This window comes from Phyllobates terribilis, unplaced genomic scaffold, assembly GCF_046119375.1.
Source record: "Phyllobates terribilis strain yellow unplaced genomic scaffold, ASM4611937v1 Scaffold_1__5_contigs__length_1240528914, whole genome shotgun sequence".
In the NCBI taxonomy this organism is placed as follows: domain Eukaryota; kingdom Metazoa; phylum Chordata; class Amphibia; order Anura; family Dendrobatidae; genus Phyllobates; species Phyllobates terribilis.
In genome coordinates this window covers 896636595-896657951 of record NW_027362761.1, presented here as the reverse complement: position 1 = coordinate 896657951, position 21357 = coordinate 896636595, and positions in this window count along the sequence as shown.

The window sequence follows — 21357 nt, the reverse complement described above, 5'->3', positions numbered from 1 at the left end:
GGATTACTTCGAATTCTGACAATCCGAGGGTCATGTTGCAGGTAGTGCAGCAAGAAGGCTCTCATGTGTCTTGCGCATCCGGGAGGACCAAGTCCTTGTTGTGTTGGTAGCGAGGTAAGAATCATGCTTCCTTCCTCTGCCCTCTCCCCCCAACCTCGCACAACAGAAATGTGATCAAGGTCTCCCTCATCTGATGAGTCTTCCATGCCCATCGCCAGTTCGTCCTCCACTTCTTCCTCGGCTCCTGCACCTTCCTCAACAGTTTGGCTGCTACCATGCGCCCTGGTTAATCCCTCTCCCCCACCCTCCCATGCCTGCCGACTTGGTGCTGCCCACCGTCTGGACCTTGGAGATGTTATCCCTTCCGCATACGACTCCTCCTCTACTTCCTCCACCTCCTCTTGTCCCACCACCTGACTCTGAATTCTGTTTAATGTGTGCTCCAGCATGTAAATCACCGAAATAGTCATGCTGATAATGGCATCGTCGTCAGCACTAAAACATCTTCGTCGCCATTTCAAAACTGTGCAGAAGGGTGTGTGGCGCCCCTGAGGGTTCAGTCGCCACAGAGTTACTGCATCTCACCAAGAGGTGTGGTATCTCACCCTCAGGTAAGGAAGGCGTATGGCTCGGGACCCTAACACCTGCATCCAACACATACCCGCAGTGGGGGTAGGGCGAGATTGCTCCTAAGGGAGAGCACAGTCCCAGGTCCCTAGCTGGTGGGAGGGTCCTATGTAGTGGGTGCTTAGGGGAGCAGCTTAGGGGAGCACATGACAGGGAGAGTATAAATAGGAAGCCATCTTAGAAAGAGCAAGCTAGTCAGAGGAGGAAAAGTGACAGGAGCAGAGGCTCGGCATGAGCTCTGCTCCGGAGGCGGGCCTAGCCTGGGAGGCCCAGGACTGAAGGAGAGAAGAGAGGAGTGGGAGCAGGAAGGCTCCAGGAACCGAAGGGACCCTAGGGCTACGGGCCGTGCAGAAGGCCACCCGTACTCCCGCTGCTACCAGGAGGTAGAGGGGTCAGGCCTGATAAGAGGAACCGGTCCCTCAACTAGCGGAGAAACAGCAAGGCTCAACTAGAAACCGGAGGCTGCAGCATTTCATGTACTGCAGGCCAAAGTCCACACCAGTCTCACTAAGAAGGTAGCCACATAGGACCCAGGGGACGGAACACAAGTCGCCCGCCAAGGCTCGAGGATACCGGATAGAAGTGTCACTGGGTGTGAGGAGCAGGGAGAAGGCCAGAGAAAGGACACACAGAAGGGGGTCCTGCTAAGTACTCCGGAGCTATCTGGGGGTGGACTGAGCCCCTCACTGAGTACGCACAGCACGACGGGTGAGATTGCTCTCGTACCTGTAATCTGGACTGCAACAACTGTGAGTAAAGATCTTGGGACTGCATCACACGGACTCTGTGTTCATTACTGACTCCGTGCACTACAACCACCATCATCCACCCACACTGCCCTGAAGCTACACTCTTCCTGTGGTGAGTAATAATACCATTGCTGCAAAACCACCAGCTTCAGAGGACTGTTCCGCAGCGGCGGCCCCTTTTGCCGCACTCCACAGGTGGCGTAGTCGGACATTATAAAATCCATCTTTACAAATTACCCTTGGATTGACCGCCCTGGGTCACGGACTGGGTCACCGCCACAGTGACTACAACCCCCAGCGTCTACCGGCCCGGCTCAGGGTACCCCACGGCCCAGGAGGCGCGTCAACTTCATAGGTCCCTGATCTGAGACCACTCCTGCAGCGTGATTTGCCCCACCTCTGGATCTCGTTGGCCCAGGCTATACGTCAGAACGTATTGCACCAGGGCTTGTCGGTGCTGCCACAGTCGCTGCAACATGTGCAGAGTTGAATTCCACCGTGTCGGCACATCGCATTTCAGCCGGTGAACTGGCAGGCCCAACGACTTCTGTAGAGATGTAAGTCGTTGAGCTGCGGGATGCGAACGGTGGAAGTGAGCACACAGCGACCGTGCCCTCTGCAGAAGGCCATCTAGTCTGGGATAGTGGGCTAAAAATTTATGGACAACCAGGTTCAACACGTGAGCCGTACAAGGCACGTGTGTGACATTGCCCCGGCGAAGGGCCGCACCCAGGTTTGCAGCATTGTCGCACACGGACTTCCCTGGTTGCAGGTCCAGTGGAGACAACCATTCATGAAACTGGGTCTCCAGAGCTGACCACAACTCCTCAGCTGTGTGACTCACATTTCCCAGACATTTCAAAGTAAACACTGATGCCGTTGAGCCCTGCTGCCAGCATAGTAAGGAGGTATGCAGGATTCCTTCTGCACAGTTAGAAAGCAGGTGGCATTACCAGACAGGCTTTGGGTGCAGGTGGAGGACCGAGAGGAGGTTGAGGAGGCAGAAGCAGTGGAGGAACTTCGAGATAAAGAGGATTGACGCACAACTCGTGGGGATGGTAAGACTTGGACAGCAGCCCCTTGTCCTGCTGTCACCATAGTTACCCAGTGCCCAGTCAGCGACATGTAACGCCCCTGTCCATGCCTACTCGTCCAAGTGTCTGTGGTGAAATGCACCTTGTCACACACAGAGTTTCTCAAAGAAGCGGTGATGTTGTGTGTGACCTGCTGGTGGAGCGCAGGCACACCTTTCTTTGAGAAGTAGTGCCGACTGGGCATCTGGTACTGGGGCACTGCGACGGACATAAGGTCTCGAAAATCCACTGTGTCATCCAGACGGAAAGGCAGCATTTCTGTAGCCAACAGCTTGCAGATGGTGAAATTCAACCTCTTAGCTTTCTCATGGTTAGGAGGAAATGGTCTTTTACTTTTCCACATCTGAGGGACCGAGGGCTGGCTGTTGTGCTTAGACGGGGTTGAGTAGGGTGTCCCCGGCAAACTGCTGGTCTGTGAGGAAGATGCAGGCGGACATGTTAGGTTGCCTTGATCCAAAGGTGGTGCTCTCGATGTCGGAGAGTGCTCAACACCAGCAGGTGTTTCCACTTCCCAATGAACTGACGACCTGCCAATCACACTGGCTGTTGCAGGTAAAGAGGTGGCAGGTCTGCGTCCAAAAACATGTGTGACTGCTGTCCCCTCAGTCACAGAGGATGAAGAGGCCGCAGATGCACAAGATGGGGCAGATGGTGGTTGGCCCAGCCTGCTAGGCCGCATTGAAGCACAGTGAGCTTCCCACTGCAACTTATGCTTCATATCCATGTGACGGTACATGCATGAAGTACTCAAACTATGGATTTTTTGGCCTCTACTTAGCTTTTGGTGACAAATATTACAGATAACACGAGTTGGGTCATCCTTATCGATCTGAATAAATGTCCAGGCTATGCAAGGCTTAGAGCCCATGCGACCTGAAGAGCCACTACGACTTGTGGTCAGAGGCAGAGTTGTGGTTGAGGATGCAATTGCTGACGTGCTTCCAGTACTCTGTCTCTGTCCAGGAAGGCGCAACCTAACCTCGTCATCAGTAGCATCTGTGACGCCCCGCTGCGCTTGGTATCACAGATCCTAGAAGAGTGTATTGATGGAATCCTCCACAAGAGGCCCCCATAAACATTCACACATCTCCACCTTCCACCTCAGACCAGCAGAGGGAGCCCGGTAGGGATATAAATAGGGAAGGTGGAGCTAGGCAGTTCAGCTCCTCTGAAGAGTTCCTGCAGTAGTGCAGTAGAGAAGCCTAAGAGAGGTCAGTCTGCAGTGGAGCTCAGTCTAATCTAGAGAACTCACTTAATAGTTCAGCAGTGGAGCACGAGGCTCCTGCTAGCTAGATTCAGGGAGCCCAGATAGAGCTTAAGGTGTGCCGGCGCCATAAGATCGGTGAAGCACGGCAAGCTGCCGTTAGTGTGTATAGCCTAGTGAGGGCCCGAGTAGGCCGAAGGCGAGTGGCGAGTTAGTACATAAGGGGCAGAGGAGCTTAACCAGCTCACCCCGAAGCATTTACCGGACACCGGATCTGAGCTTACCGGGATCTCTATGACCCAGTAAGGCATAACCGTAATCCCTGGAGAACTATAAGTCCCAGGATCGCTAAGGTGCTGATACGTAACAGAGCCAGGAGACGATTAGGCCTCACATACTGGGAGCGTGAACTCCAAGAGAAGGCCCTACCACAAGGTCAGCCAGCGCAGGACAGAGACAAAGTTAGGCCTAGCTCCAGGCAGGTCAGAAACTTACTACCCAGAGGCAAGAAACAGGAGGCCCTACACCCGCTCATTGGATCCTGAAATGCACCCTTCACCCAACAGTGCTCCGGGATGTGCCTGAATTTCCTCCAGTAAAAGGTACTGAAGTGACTACCGTGTCCGTTCCCGTTCTTGCTCTGACCCAGCTGGGTCTCGCCTGTCCTGCATTCTCCCTGCATACGCTGCCCTGAGACATAGCTCCACCTGAGCTATACCATCGAGCTGCCTTATCACAGGCCTCAGTGGACTGCTGCAGCGCTGGTGCTTCTCACCAGATACCACAGGTGGCGTCACGAACTCTTATAAAATTAACAATTATCCACCCTTTTAAAGAGTGACCCCAGGGTACGGGCCAGAGAGCCGACCACCGCGACATCCCCAAGGCCAGGCAAAGGCCCGGGTACCGAGTCATCCCCATCCCCCGGGCTAGTCACATCCTCCTCCACCTCCTCTGCTGACCTCATCGACTGGCTGACTGTGGGTTGACAGTAAGTGGGATCTCCAACCTCGTCATCATCACCCTGTGTGTTATCACACCCGTCGTCCTCAGAGCCAACCTCTTCCTGCCCTGACCGAAAAGTCAAGTTGTCGCTCCAATCAGGTATTTGAGTCTCATCATCGTCTTCATCATTGTCTCCACCAACAGGAGTTACAGTTTGGGAACGAGGGTCTACATTATGCTCAGAACCTTCTTCATCTGGTCCTGGATCCAACTTATAAAGATTTTGGGCATCAGTGCAGATCATTTCCTCGTCTGGATTAACAGAAGCTCTGGAGCAGACCTCCGTTTACCAGGCTATAGTATGAGTAAACAGCTCTGCAGACTCAACCATCTGTGTTACCCCATACTCAGACCGGCAGCTGGAGACTTGGGAGCTGTGAGGAAGCAAGTGCAATTGGGGTGACACTTCTGAGGACTGGAGTATTTGTGATGTTGAAATTGAGGTGGAGGAGAGCCCACTTGAAGGAGCACTTGATATCCGTTGAAGCACCTGCTGTTTTTGTGCCTCATCTGGAATTTGTAGCGATGGGCGTGTCCGTAAGAAAGGGATCGTATCACAGAAGTCGACATCTTAGTTTGGCTGGAAGATGGTCTTTCTTCTGCAGATGTTACTCCCCCCCCACCGTGGGGGGGGCTCGACCCACCAGCGGACAGGCACCAGTATTGGGAGAGGGGGACTGGCCGTCAGGGTCCACCGCGGCTCTGGCACAAACACGGCGACACGGAGGTGGCACGGGCAGGAACGGACTGGCCGTGTCGGCTTCTCACTTTTTGGATTTTAGAAGGGCATGACATGCCTATATCTGTGTCTCCCCCTCCTTTTACTCCTCCACCTCTTTTCTTTTCGCATGACTATATGTACTTGTCACTTTTCCATGTGTTAGTTATGTCTTCTGAGCAGTTTGTCAGCTTTTGGACACCTTTGAAGGTGTTTTCTATGTGTTTCTATGTGTTTTTGCTTGCCTGCCATTGGTTTTAAAGGTGTTCGAAGGTGCTCGACGAACAGTTCGACGAACAGTTTGGCGAACACACGGGTGTTCGACGAACCGAACCGAACTCGAACACTACGGGGGTGGCTCAACACTAGTAATGACTGTCACCCAAAATTTTGAGAATGCAAGGGTCACGGGAAAGGCAGAGTAACATAAACTCAGCCATGCTTTCCAGACTGCTAACAGGCAAGTCTTCCATGTTCTCATCAATAGGACGACTGACCATTCTCTCCTTCTCCTCCTCCTCCCTGTCCTCAGGCCATCCACGCTGAACAGACGGTATGACAGTTGTGCAGGTAGTACCATCTATAGCACAGGAAACTAGCTCCTGTTCTTCATCCTCCTCCTATTCCTCATTGTCACCCAATCCACGTTGAGATGAGATGAGACTTCGCTGTGTGTAATCACCCTGTATGGTTCCTAGCTCCATCTCATCGTGCTCCGCCTGCAATGCATCCTCTTTGATTGTGAGCAGAGAGCATTTTAGAAGACAGAGAAGCGGTATGGTGATGCTAATTATGGCGTCATCGCCGCTCACCATCTTGGTGGAGTCCTCAAAGTTTTGGAGGATGGTACAGATGTCTGACATCCATGTCCACTCCTGAGGTCTTATGTGTGGAGTCTGAACTGAATACCGACAGCCTTGTTGATGCTGGTACTCAACAACTGCCATCTTCTGCTCACAAATCCTTCCCAACATCTGTAGTGTAGAGTTCCAACGCGTGGGGATATCACACACGTGTCGGTGAGCCAGAAGCTGCAAATGTCCAGCAGAAGCTGTAGCTGACTTTCTAAAATGGACACACAGGCAGCGTACTTTGACAAGCAGATCCGGCAGCTCCGGGTTGCTTTTGAGAAACCGCTGAACCACAAGGTTAAGCACATGGGCCAGGAATGGAACATGTGTGAGCTTGCCTCACCTCAGAGCCATGACCAGGTTCTGGCCAGTGTCATACATGACCATGCCTGGCTGTAGGTTCAGCGGTGTGAGCCACAGATCTGCCTGCTCTTTCAGAGCTGTCCACAACTCTTCAGCATTGTGCGGTTTGTTACCTAAGCATATTAGCTTCAGCACAGCCTGTTGCCGCAGTGCTGCAGTGCTTTCAGCTTGTGACTAATGTGGTCATTTCGGAGATGGAGGCTGAAGAGGAGTAGGAGGCTGAGGAGGATGAGGTTCAGGAGCTGTAGACTGTGGGGGCAACCTTGATTGACCTAGGGCCCGCAATCCTCGGTATCTGGAGGATGTGTTCTGTCCCATGGTCCGTCTGGTCCCGGCTTCCACTATGTTAACCCAGTGTGCCATCAGCGAGATGTACCATCCCTGCCTACAAGCACTTGTCCACGTGTCCGTGGTTAGGTGGACTTTCCCTGTAACTGCATTGTTGAGGTCGCGACTAATGTTGTGGGACACGTGTTTGGGTAATGCGGGGAAGGCACAGCGGGAGAAATAGTGGCGGCTGGGGACCGAGTACCAAGGGACGGCCGCCGCCATCAAGTTGGTCAAATATTTGGGCATTGCTACATGCGATCTCCTTTTGCCCCGCTTCAAGTGGACCAGACGAGAGGCCCGAATCTATAAATGGAAAAGTGAATAGCTCTTCTGAGTGTCCAAGTGTGGAATCAGTTGTCTCTCGGCACTCGGCATGGTGGGAGGAAGGAGGATCAGGGTGAGGAATATGCGGTCTAGACTCACGGTTACTGAGACTTGACCGTGTGGAAGACAGGTGGTGGTGGTGGCTAAGTGACTGGAAGCACTATCTGCTATCCAACCAATAATGTTTTCACACTGCTCTGTGTTCAATAGTGGTGTTCTGCGGTCCCCTATTAATTGGGACAAGAAGGTCGAGCGAGAAGATGTGGGTGTTTGTTGTGGCACAATTTCAGCTTGCCCACGGCCTCGGTCTCTGCATGCACCATTACCATCACGTCCAGTTCCCCGTCCCTTGCTAGTTTCCTTGCCCGTTTTAAATGGAGGACAATATCTTCCACGCTCACTACAAATGGCTGAATTTGGAGCGAACTATTATGTGATCCGTGTGACGGACAAACCACAGTTTTAAATAGCTGGCCTGTAGGTAACTATTTTTAACAGCGCCGACCTCGTGTCAATTTGTTCACTGACACACTGCAACAAAATTTAAATGGAGGCCAGAAAGGGCAATATTTTCAGCGCAATTATATATGATCCGTGTGATGGACAAGCCACAGTTTTAAATAGCTGGCCTGTAGGTAATTATGTTTAACAGCAAACTGGTGTCAATAGCTTCACTGACACACTGAAACTAAATTTTAATGGAAGCCAGAAATGGCAGAATTTTCAGCGCAATTATATGTGATCCGTGTGATGGACAAACCACAGGGTTTTCTAGGATTTTCTAAACATCCATTAGCCTTCTTACACAGTTAGCAAACACAATGTACCATTAAATCACTGGAGTGGTGGTTGTTGGAAATGGGCCTCTATACACCTATGTAGATATTGCAATAAAAACAAGACGTTTGCAGCTAGAATAGTCATTTACCACATTATCAATGTATAGAGTGAATTTCTGATTCATTTAATGTTAGCTTCATTGAAAAAAATGTGCTTTTCTTTCAAAAATAATGAAATTTCTAAATGACCCCAATCTTTTGAATGGTAGTGTAGTATAATGACCCTACAGTACCCCCGCAAAGTGTGATAACCCCACAGAGACCCCAAAACAGTATGATGCTCCCACGGTGACTTCAACACAATATGATTATTTGCAACCACGTAAGGAAAATCCAGCATCAGACGTCTCTATAATATCCAAAAATCCTTTATATAGAAAATATTTAAAATGTGAACGTATAATAAATCACATGAATAGTCACAACCCCATTAGGGGGAGGTATAGATGACAGACGCGTTTCAGAAGCACAGGTCCTTTAACCACTTCACGCCAGAGCCTGTTTTTGCCTTCGTGACCGGGCCAATTTTTTCAATTCTGACCACTGTCACTTTATGAGGTAATTACTCTGGAACGCTTCAACGGATCCCCCTGATTCTGAGATTGTTATTTTGTGACATATTGTACTTCATGATAGTGGTAAAATTTCTTCGATATCACTTGCGTTTATTTGTGAAAAAATCGGAAATTTGGTGAAAATTTTGAAAATTTTGCAATTTTCAAACTTTGAATTTTCATGCCCTTTAATCAGAGAGATATGTCACACAAAATAGTTAATAAATAACATTTCCCACATGTCTACTTCACATCAGCACAATTTTGGAACCAAATTTTTTTTTTGTTAGGAAGCTATAAGGGTTAAAAGTTGACCAGCGATTTCTCATTTTTACAACAAAATTTACAAAAACATTTTTTTAGGGACCACATCTTATTTGAAGTGACTTTGAGGAGCCTTTATGACAGAAAATACCCAAAAGTGATACCATTCTAAAAACTGCACCCCTCAAGGTGCTCAAAACCACATTCAAGAAGTTTATTAGCCCTTCAGGTGCTTCACAGGAATTTTTGGAATGTGGAAGAAAACAATGAACATTTAACTTTTTTTTCACAAAACTGCTACTTTAACCTCAAATTTTTAATTTTCACAAGGGCAGCCAGAAAAAATGGACCCCAAAATGTGTTGTACAATTTCTCCTGAGCACGCTGATACCCCATATGTGGTGCAAAACCACTGTTTGGGCGCACGGCATGGCTCGGAAGGTAAGGAGCGCCATTTGACTTTTGGAATGGAAATTTGACTGGAATCGATAGCGGACGCCATGTTGCATTTGGAGAGCCCCTGAGGTGCCTAATCAGAGGAAACCCCCAACAAGTCACCCCATTTTGGAAACTAGACCCCTCAAGGAACTTATCTAGATGTGTGGTGAGCACCTTGAACCCCCAGGGGCTTCACAGAATTTTATAATGTTGAAGTGTGAAAATAAAAAAACACATTTTTAACACAAAACTGCTACTTTAGTCTCAAATTTTTAATTTTCACAAGGGCAGCCAGAAAAAATGGACCCCAAAATGTGTTGTGCAATTTCTCCTGAGCACGCTGATACCCCATATGTGGTGCAAAACCACTGTTTGGGCACACGGCATGGCTCGGAAGGTAAGGAGCGCCATTTGACTTTTGGAATGGAAATTTGACTGGAATCGATAGCGGACACCATGTTGCATTTGGAGAGCCCCTGAGGTGCCTAAACAGAGGAAATCCCCAACAAGTCACCCCATTTTGGAAACTAGACCCCTCAAGGAACTTATCTAGATGTGTGGTGAGCACCTTGAACCCCCAGGGGCTTCACAGAATTTTATAATGTTGAAGTGTGAAAATAAAAAAACACATTTTTAACACAAAACTGCTACTTTAGCCTCAAATTTTTAATTTTCACAAGGGCAGCCAGAAAAAATGGACCCCAAAATGTGTTGTGCAATTTCTCCTGAGAACGCTGATACCCCATATGTGGTGCAAAACCACTGTTTGGGCACACGGCATGGCTCGGAAGGTAAGGAGCGCCATTTGACTTTTGGAATGGAAATTTGACTGGAATGGATAGTGGACGCCATGTTGCATTTGGAGAGCCCCGGAGGTGCCTAAACAGAGGAAACCCACAACAAGTGACCGAATTTTACAATCTACTCCTCTGTATAAATTAATCTAGTGGTGGGAAAATAAGTAGATAGGTAAATGGTCACTAAACCCATAGATGAATTCCCACAGAGGTGTCATTTCCATAATGGGGTCACTTCAGGGGGGATTATGCTGTTCTGGCACTTTTCAGAGTACCAGAGCTAAAGAATCCCCCCTGAAGTGACCCCATTTTGGTAATGACACCTCTGTGGAATTCATCTATGGGTTTAGTGACCATTTTAACTCAATGGACGATTTCCAGAAACAAGCACGCAATGGAAGGTTTAGATTCTGGAGAACCCCCCCCTGGAAATTAAGTGAGCTCTACTCGAATGTGTCATTCACTAAATGAACCAAATGTTTGAATGACAAATTGGGATACATTTTTACAGTTTAAAAACGTGGTTCTGTGTGGAAGATTTTAAAGCAGTCAGTGACGCATAAGGCTGGCAATGATGGGCATTGTGGGCAATAGTAGCGGGTATCACGCCTCATTCCTCTCTTAGTACATACACGACATCTTTTCTGGGGGTTCCTTCTTGTTTCCATTGCTGGAATAAGTGCAATAAAATGTCGCTCAGTGAGTCTTTTCACATCCTCAGATTCTAATGGATGAGCGGGGCTAACACTTTGAAAGACAAGATTTTCAATTACCTTTTCTTGATAATCAAGAAAAGGATCTGAATTTCCTGCTTTTTTGTGCAACACAAAAGAATTGTATGTAGCCACCTGAAACAAATAAATTACCAACTTTTTATACCAGGTATAGGACTTTCTTGATACCTGGTATGGCTGTAGAACCTGGTCTGCAAGGTACACACCCCCCATGTGTTTGTTGTAGTCAATGACTGACACAGGTTTTTGCTTCGGAGTGGTGGATCCTAGTTCTACAGTGGCCCTTGTGGCATCTGTGTGGATCGAGCTGAGGACAAAAATATCCCTCTTATCCCTATATTTCAGGGCAAGCAGCTCTCCATTGCGTACAGCCCCTGACTGCCCCTTTTGAAACTTTTGGTTGACCAATGGTTGTGGAAACCCCTGACGGTTTTTACGGATGGTCCCACAAGCCCCGATGTTGTGTTCAACCAGACTTTTAAATAGGGGTATGCTGGTGTAATAATTGTCCACATATAGATTGTAGCCTTTTTGAAAAAATGGACTTATCAGCTCCCAAACAATTTTTCCAGATGTCCCCAGATAAGTAGGGCATCCTGGTGGGTTTAGTTGGCTATCTTTCCCCTCATATATGCGAAAAGCGGATGTGTATCCGGTTGAACTTTCGCACATTTTATAGAGCTTTATTCCAAACCTTGCCCTTTTAGATGGGATAAATTGCTTGAGGTGCAGTCTTCCTTTGAATTTTACAAGGGACTCATCTATAGAAATATTTTGTGTTGGGGTGTAGAGGCTTAAGAATTTTTCTGACAAATTTTCAATGATGGGTCTAATTTTATATAACCTGTCATGCTCTGGGGCATTTTTGGGCAGGCATTGACTATTGTCGTTAAAATGCCAAAACCGCATGAGCATTTCATAACGGGTCCTAGGCAGAACGACTGAAAACATAGGGGTGGCTTGATCAGGGTGGTTGGACCAGTAGGATCGAATGCTCGGTTTTTTAACAAGCCCCATGGCAAATGTAAGTCCTAAAATTTTTTTTATTTCCGGGACATTAGTTGGTGTCCATAAATTTGCCCTAGCATAGTAAGATCGGGGATTCTGGCTTATGAATTGGGATGCATATACAGTGCCTACAAGTAGTATTCAACCCCCTGCAGATTTAGCTGGTTTGATAAGATGCAAATAAGTTAGAGCCTTCAAACTGCAAACGAGAGTAGGTTTTATGAACAGAAGCATAAATCTTACAAACCAAAAAGTTATGTTGCTCAGTTGAATTTTATTAAATTTTAAACATAAAAGTGTGGGTCAATTATTATACAACCCCTATGTTTAATATTTTGTGGAATAACCCTTGTTTGCAATTACAGCTAATAATCATCTTTTATAAGACCTGATCAGGCCGGCACAGGTCTGTGGAGTTATCTTGGCCCACTCCTCCATGCAGATCTTCTCCAAGTTATCTAGGTTCTTTGGGTGTCTCATGTGGACTTTATTCTTGAGCTCCTTCCACAAGTTTTCAATTGGGTTAAGGTCAGGAGACTGACTAGGCCACTCCAACACCTTGACTTTTTCCCTCTTGAACCAGGCCTTGGTTTTCTTGGCTGTGTGCTTTGGGTCGTTGTCTTGTTGGAAGATGAAATTACGACCCATCTTAAGATCCTTGATGGAGGAGCGGAGGTTCTTGGCCAAAATCTCCAGGTAGGCCGTGCTGTCCATCTTCCCATGGATGCGGACCAGATGGCCAGGCCCCTTGGCTGAGAAACAGCCCCACAGCATGATGCTGCCACCACCATGCTTGACTGTAGGGATGGTATTCTTGGGGTCGTATGCAGTGCCATCCAGTCTCCAAACATCACGTGTGTGGTTGGCACCAAAGATCTCGATCTTGGTCTCATCAGACTATAGAACCTTGAACCAGTCTGTCTCAGAGTCCTCCAAGTGATCATGCGCAAACTGTAGACGAGCCTTGACATGACGCTTTGAAAGTAAAGGTACCATACAGGCTCGTCTGGAAGGGAGACCATTGCGGTGGAGTACGTTACTTATGGTATTGACTGAAACCAATGTCCCCACTGCCATGAGATCTTCCCGGAGCTCCTTCCTTGTTGTCCTTGGGTTAGCCTTGACTCTTCGGACAAGCCTGGCCTCGGCACGGGAGGACACTTTCAAAGGCTGTCCAGGCCGTGGAAGGCTAACAGTAGTTCCATAAGCCTTCCACTTACGGATGATGCTCCCAACAGTGGAGACAGGTAGGCCCAACTCCTTGGAAAGGGTTTTGTACCCCTTGCCAGCCTTGTGACCCTCCACGATCTTGTCTCTGATGGCCTTGGAATGCTCCTTTGTCTTTCCCATGTTGACCATGTCTGAGTGCTGTTCACAAGTTTGGGGAGGGTCTTTAATGGTCAGAAAAGGCTGGCAAAAGAGATCTTTAATCCACACATGTGAAGCTCATTATTCTTGGTGCCTGAACTACTTCTTAATACTTTAGGGGGACCAAACAGAATTCTTGTGGTTTGAGGGGTTGAATAATAAATGACACTCTGAATTAACTTTTAACGTTTTAAAAAAAAAAAAAAAAAAAATTTGCTGCAGTGCATTTCCCACTTCCAGGCTGATCTACAGTACAAATGTCACAATGCCAAGTTAATTCCGCATGTGTCAACCAGCTAAATCTGCAGGGGGTTGAATACTACTTGTAGGCACTGTAAATTTGTTTGCACGACAATATGCTCTAGCAAGCTGTCTGTAAAAAACAAATTAAAAAAATGAATTGGTCCAAAATCTTCCACCTCCACATTTATACCATGGCATTGAAATCAGGGCTGAATGGAGCAGCCGAATCCAAAGCCTCCCATCTGGGAAATGCTAGATCATGTGGCAACGCCCCTTGTACACTGGCGTGGCCAATTCACTAGTAGCAGGGACAGCGCTTGTACTGGGCAGTGTTCCTTGATTTGGAGACGTTTCTCCAGTAGCGCTATTTGCCCCTATTGCTCTACTGGTCCTTGGGCTTGAGGATGGAACAGAACCACTGCTCATTTCTGAGCTCTCAGTGTCGCCGCTACTAAAGCCCTCAAAATCCATATCTCCATCTGAGATTGCACTGTCATCAGTGTCAGAACATAGCAGGGCATACACCTCTTCTGCGGTATAAGTCTGACGGGCCATTTTATTTTTATATTTTTTGACTGAACTGAACGGACCGGACTGAACGGACCGGACTGAAAGGACGGGACCGGACTGGACTGACCGGACTGGACTGACCGGACTGGGCTGACCGGACTGATCTGACAGGACTGACTGACCTGACAGGACTGACTGATCTGACAGGACTGACTGACTGATCTGACAGGACTGACTGGACTGATCTGACAGGACTGACTGACTGACAGGACTGACTGATCTGACAGGACTGACTGACTGACAGATCTGACAGGACTGACTGACTGGACTGATCTGACAGGACTGACTGATCTGACAGGACTGACTGACTGACAGATCTGACAGGACTGACTGACTGACAGATCTGACAGGACTGACTGACTGATCTGACAGGACTGACTGACTGGACTGACTGACTGATCTGACAGGACTGACTGATCTGACAGGACTGACTGACTGACAGATCTGACAGGACTGACTGACTGACAGATCTGACAGGACTGACTGATCTGACAGGACTGACTGACTGACAGATCTGACTGGACTGACTGACTGATCTGACAGGACTGACTGACTGATCTGACAGGACTGACTAACCCTAACTCTTACTTTCTTTTTTATTTTATTTTTTTCACTTTTACTGTGGCAAGGCTGACAGCTCTTGTCACAGTGTTTCTCCTCTGCTCTCTCACTGAGATCGGAGGAGAAACAATGTATTTATCAGGCAGATCGCCGGGAAAGTTTGTTGCTAAAACAAACTTCCCTGGTGATCTCTCTGATTGGCTGGTGTGACGCTGACATCATCGAGACCTGAGCCAATCAGGTCTCGATGATGTCAGAGGTCACAGCACCGGGATCCCCGTTGCTGGCAGGTATGTGGGGGGTCCCGATCGCCGACCACCGGCTGTCACTATCTTTTAAATGCCGCGATCGCTATGGATCGCGGCATCTAGAAGATAGGAACAGGTTAACATCATGGGGACCTGATCCAATCAGGTCCCCATGATGCCACATGTCAGAGCTATCGCTCTGAACCGGTACCACAGCGCTAGCAGGACCCTGGGGGTCCTGAGCGCTGCGGGACCACCCACCATTTTTAAACGTCGGCGCTGCACAGAGCCCAGGCAGCGCCGACGTTTATGTACAGTGGGCGGTCGGGAACCGGTTAAATACTTCTTTTTTTTTTCTCTTGTACTCATGCGTTATGTTGCTATATCTTTGTGCTGCTCTGTTGCAATTGCATCTGTGGCCTCATATGTTTTTTCATCACAAGTGTTACCATGCTCTTTAATTGTTGATTCTGTTCGTTTTAACCTGTTATATGCACGCTTTTAATTGCTTGAATTCGATTGGTCTTGAGGTGATCATTTGTCCATATGGATATAGGATTTATTTCCGCTGCAGATTGTGAGCCCTCGCGAGCAGGGTCCTCTCTCCTCCTGTTACAGTCGCTGACTCGTTTTGTTCAAGATTATTGTAAGTGTTTCTACTATGTATACCCCTTTTTCACATGTAAAGCGCCATGGAATAAATGGTACTATAATAATAAATAATAATAATAATAATGTGGGCTTTACATCTAAACAATGGTTAAGGACTTGTGCATCTGAAACACGTCTGTCATCTATACCTCCCCCCAATGGGGTTGTGACTATTCATGTTATTTATTATAAGTTCACATTTTAAATATTTTCTAAATAAAGGATTTTGGGATTCTATGGAGATGTCTGATGCTGGATTTTCTTCACCTGGTTGCAAAGTATCCTCTGGAGCACTGCTGGCCGTCCGTGCATCTCATGTCTGAGTAAGAAAGCTGACCCTTTTTTTTTCTCTTTGAAAAACAATATGATTATCCCCACAATCACCCACACACAGTATGTGGCCCCCACAGTCCCCCACACACAGTATGATGGCCCCTACAGTCCCTCACACACATTAGGATGGCCACCACACAGTCCTCCCACACAGTATGAAGCCCCATACAGCCCTCCACACAATATGTTGGCCCCCATACAGCCCTCCATACAGTATGATGGCCCCCACACCTGTCCACACAGTATGATGGCTCCCACAGAACCCTACACACAGTATAATGGACCCAACACAGCCCTCCACATTGTACAATGGCCCACACAATATAATGATCCCCACTAGGCCTCCAAACAGTACAATGCCCCCCCCCCACATAGCCTTCCAAACAGTATAGTGGCCACAAAATAGCCCTTGCAACATTATAATTGCCCCCACATAGCTCATAAAACAGTATAATGGCCCCGACATAGCACGTCAAACAGTATAATGGCCCCCACGAACCCCTGCAAACAGTATAATATCTCCCAAATAGCCCTCCAAACAGTATAATGGCCCCACATAGCCCACCAAAAAGTATAATGACCACAATAGCTCTCCAGACAGTATATTTGGCCCCAACATAGCCCTCCAAACAGTTTAATGGCCCCCACATAGTCTTTTAAATAGTATAATGGCCCCCACATAACCCGCCAAACAGTATAATGCCCCCTCACATAGCCTTCCAAACAGTATAATGACCCCAATAGCTCTCAAAACAGTATATTTGGCCCCCATATAGCCCTCCCAGCAGTATAATGGACCCCACCCACATAGTCTTCCAAATAGTATAATTGTAGCACCCCAAGGGCTCGGTTGCTACAGAGTTATTGCATCTCAGCCAGATGTGCGATATCTCACTTCCAGGTAAGGATGGAGTGTGGATCAGGACCCCGACACCTGCATGCATTACACCACATTTCCGGGGGCAGGGCGACCGATATGCTTCAAGTAGAGCACGACAGTCCCTGTCCCTAGCTGGAGTGGGGGGAGGGAACACCGAGGAAGGGGGAACCCTGTAGTGCATAGGAGGGAGAGGGCAGTTCCTGGGTGCACCTAGAAGGAGGTATAAAAGGGGGGCACCATCTTAGAGACAGTGTGAAGTAGGGGAGTTCAGACAGAGAAGAGGAGGGAGCAGGAGGCCGGAGCAGAGGCTGTGCATGGGCTCTGCTCCGCACGCAGGCCTAAGAGAGAGGCCGGAGCCTGGAGGAAGCAGAAGGAAGGAAGAGGAGCGGAGGAGGCTCCAGGAACAAGGAACGAAGGGACCCCAGGGGTGTGGACCGGCGAGTCGCCACCGCACGCCCGAATCTACCTGCATAGGGGGGTCAGGCCAAAGTGGGAGACAGGTCCCCGAAACTAGTGGAGGCGGGGAACTACCCTCAGCTAGAAACCGGAGGCTGTGACATTTTACGTGGCGCAGCCCCTCGCTACACCCGCTAGGAAGGCACCATATAGGGTCAGGGAAACTGGCGCCAAGGTTTACCAGAGAAGGCCCGAGGCAGCCGGACAGAAGCGAGGTCACTGGCGAGGTATGACAGGCCAGAGAAAGGACACACAAAGGGGGTCCTGTGAAACGCTCCAAAGTTATCTGGGAGTAGGCCGAGCCCCTCAACTGGTGAGCACAGTGCGACGAGGGACGTTATGACCAGCTGTAGTAATGTGGATAAAGAACTGTGAGTAACTGCTGCTCCCACGCACCATCACCCCCAACATCCACACTTGCTGCCCTGAGGCTATACTCCTCCCGTGGGGAGTTATACTATCCTCTGCTGCACCCACAACACCAGTCTCAGCTGTCTGCCCTGCAGCGGCGGTTCACTCTGACCGCAATCCACGGGTGGCATAGTCGGACATTCAGCTTATAGACTGCCATTTGGTTTGACCGCCCTGAGCACAGACCGGATCGCTGCCACGAGGACTACAACCCCCAGCATCCACAAAAGGTCCAGTTCTGGGTATCCCCACACACACACGGCCCAGGGGGCGCGTCATAATGGCCCCCACATAACCTGCCAAACAGTATAGTGGACACAAAATAGACCTCCAAACATTATAATTGCCCCCACATAGCTCATAAAACAGTATAATGGCCCCCACATAGCACGTCAAACAGTATAATGGCCCCCACGAGCACCTGCAAACAGTATAATATCTCCCAAATAGCCCTCCAAACAGTATAATGACCCCACATAGCCCACCAAAAAGTATAATGACCACAATAGCGCTCCAGACAGTATATTTGGCCCCAAAATAGCCCTCCAAACAGTTTAATGGCCCCCACATAGTCTTTTAAATAGTATAATGGCCCCCACATAACCCGCCAAACAGTATAATGGCCCCCAAATAGCCCTCTAAACAGTATAATGGCCCCACATAGCCCACCAAACAGTACAGTGACCCCCAACATATCCCTCCAAATAGTATAATTGTCCCTCACATAGACCTTCGAACAACATAATTAGCCCCCACATAGACCTCCAAATAGTATAATGGTCCCTACATAGCCCTCCAAATAATATAATGGCCTCCAACATAGCCCTCCAAACAGTATAATGACCCCCACAATGTACTCATTGATTTACAAAAAAAAAAATACTCACCTCTCCCCATTCTCACACTGCTCTGGTCTTTGCTGTGTGTTGTAGTCTGCTGCTCTGCACGGACATCATCACAGCAGCTGCACTAAGACGTCAGAGCTTACATACAGAAAAAATGATGGAGGACGGAGCTTATTTCTCCCTATTCCATCATTGCTTTCAGCTGTATCTGCATCCAGAATGTGAATACAGTTGAAAGTGTGATCCCCCCGACTTACGGGTCCCATAGCGGGATGCGTGGTCTGCCTCAATTAAAGGTGCGCAATTATACACAGTATCTAAGAAAGCTGACTAACAGATTACCCACACAGATTTCACCGAAAACTACTATAATACTGTTCATACAAGTATGCTACTTATGCTACTTTAGCTACCACTATAACTCCATACACATTTACTTGAAATGATTCCTTTTTAATGCATTTGCAATAATGAAATAATATTTTAAAACATAATTTACAAATGAGTCTTTTTTTACATCTACATAATGTAAATCAATATTTTCTCTCTCCTGTAGAAAGATTCTTATCGATAAAGATTAATAATATATGCCTATTTGAAATTCTAGAAATGTAATCTTTAAAGGGAAACTTGATTTACGCTAGGAAAAGTCAGTACATTAAAATGGAAGAATAATTAAAAAAAACAAGATGTTCTACATGGAAAATGGTCAATACTATAGTACCACATAAACAGGTGTATAGAAAACACCTCAACAAGTTTTAGAAGGTTTGATGCCTTAGGTGTTAGTTACCTCTTACATCTTTTTAACCTCAAAATCTGAAATCTGCAATCCAAAGGCTTCTTAGTTACATACATTGGTCTCTTATGTCACTCTACAATAAAATTGCAATTATTAAAGGGATTATCCAGGACTTTTATTATTTTTGTGTGTATGTCACCAGATAGATGGTTGCTAACTACCTGCCTGTTCCACACCGGGACGATCTCTGACAGCTCCGCCGGAGATTCCCCTGTGTCATTTCACCTCTCCGCAACAGAGCAGTTCTTCCTCTTCCGCTCTGCTTTGCCAACAGGGTATCTCTGCAGACAACATGCTGATCGACAGCCAGCTCCTCAGCCAGTTTGGCAGTGAGGAGCCAGCTATCAATCAGCATGACATTGGCAGAGACGCCTCATCAACAGATCAGAAGATGCTGCTCTTTCAATGTGAAGTCAGCGGAAGCCACAGAATCGCCAACAGGACTGGCTCGTGACCGTTCTGAGATTGGCGCCAGGTGCAGAAAAGTCAAGTAGTTAGGAATTACCTATTAGTTCTTAGCCCCATATGCAAAAATAATAAAAGTCTCAGATAACCTCTTTAAGAAAGAAAGTAAAAATACTTTCATTGGGTACTATACAGAATAGTACTATTACTGTTGCTTCTATTACTGCTTCTACTAATACTACTGTCACGTCTACTACTACTACTGCTACTAGTAATAATATTTTTATTTTGATATATATATATATATATATATATATATATATATATATATATACATAAGAGTCTCATTTTTTGCAATTTTAAATAGGTTTCTTTGTTTCCTATGCAAGGTATACTTTTCGAGCCATAATATTCTAGCAGCTTGCCTTTTTAAGTCGCAAGTCCCGTTGTTTTGTTGCCACAACATTCAATGCTTGCGTAGACTCATTTAATCATCACAACCCTTCATAAAAAGATCTAGCATATCAGTGACAGCATGTAATTATAGATTGGATGGTTTCGGCATGCCCCTTTGTGTGAATCATTTTCACAAGCTGTGGCGTGTTTCTGCTGTAACTGGGAAAAGTAAAAATCTTTTAATATGTTTGATAATAAAGGAGCACAGTTAAACCTGAGAACGGAAATGTATCATTACAAAACATTACGATAATTATGATTGTGATGATTGGGAATGAAGCAGTTGCAAGTGAAGGACAGTAAAGATTAGACATTGGATAATTCTCAGATGTTGCAATTTTGTCCTGTAGGGTATATGGAATAAAGAAGATGTGGTGTGGATCAAGCAGTGTATAGAAAGATGTAAAATATAGAGATGAGCGAACCCGAACTGTAAAGTTTGGGATTCGTACCTGCTGAACTCCAAACACGGACTTCTGGAAGTCCGAGAGAGAGAGAGAAAGAAAGAAAGATTTTCCAGCTCCAAAGTTTGGGCCCCCATTGATTTCAATTGGGTTCAAGTTCAAGTTCGGACTAAAGTTCAGGTTCAACTTTGGACTAACATTCGGTCGAACCCAACATTCAGCTTAAGAAAGTTTTCCTTTGCAATCAGCCCTCTGGCTAATGTAATGTTTTCTAAGCCAGGGACACCTACTATTATATCCATATGCCGTAATAGAGGATATGTAAAGGGGTTGTTTTATTATGACTAAAAAATGTAGGGCAAAATGATATCTACAATTGTTTTTAAAAATGTATCATTACAAACAATTACAATGTAATTATATGTATATTATCTAAAATAAATATTAGAATACATGGTTCTGTGATTTTTGTTTCTGCCATATATTTATATCTGATATCCACTTAACCAGCACATACATGTTAACTCCCTCATTGCCATATCTTTCACATTAATAACTCTAATTATTAATAACTGCAACCAATGTATATCTACAGTCTGAAACTTGAGAATGTAATGGAGACGCAGTTCAATGACATTTGGATGACAGGAATTGTAAGATGGTACTGGAAGTTTTAATAGATAGTGCCATGTTTGACAGATAATTAACAACCATCAGAAAGGAGCTTGATATTATTTACATGTACAAAACATCCCCCAGGCTTAATGAAAAGTACATGTAAAATGATGTACCGTACTTAAGCGAAAAATAGTCATATTTGAAATA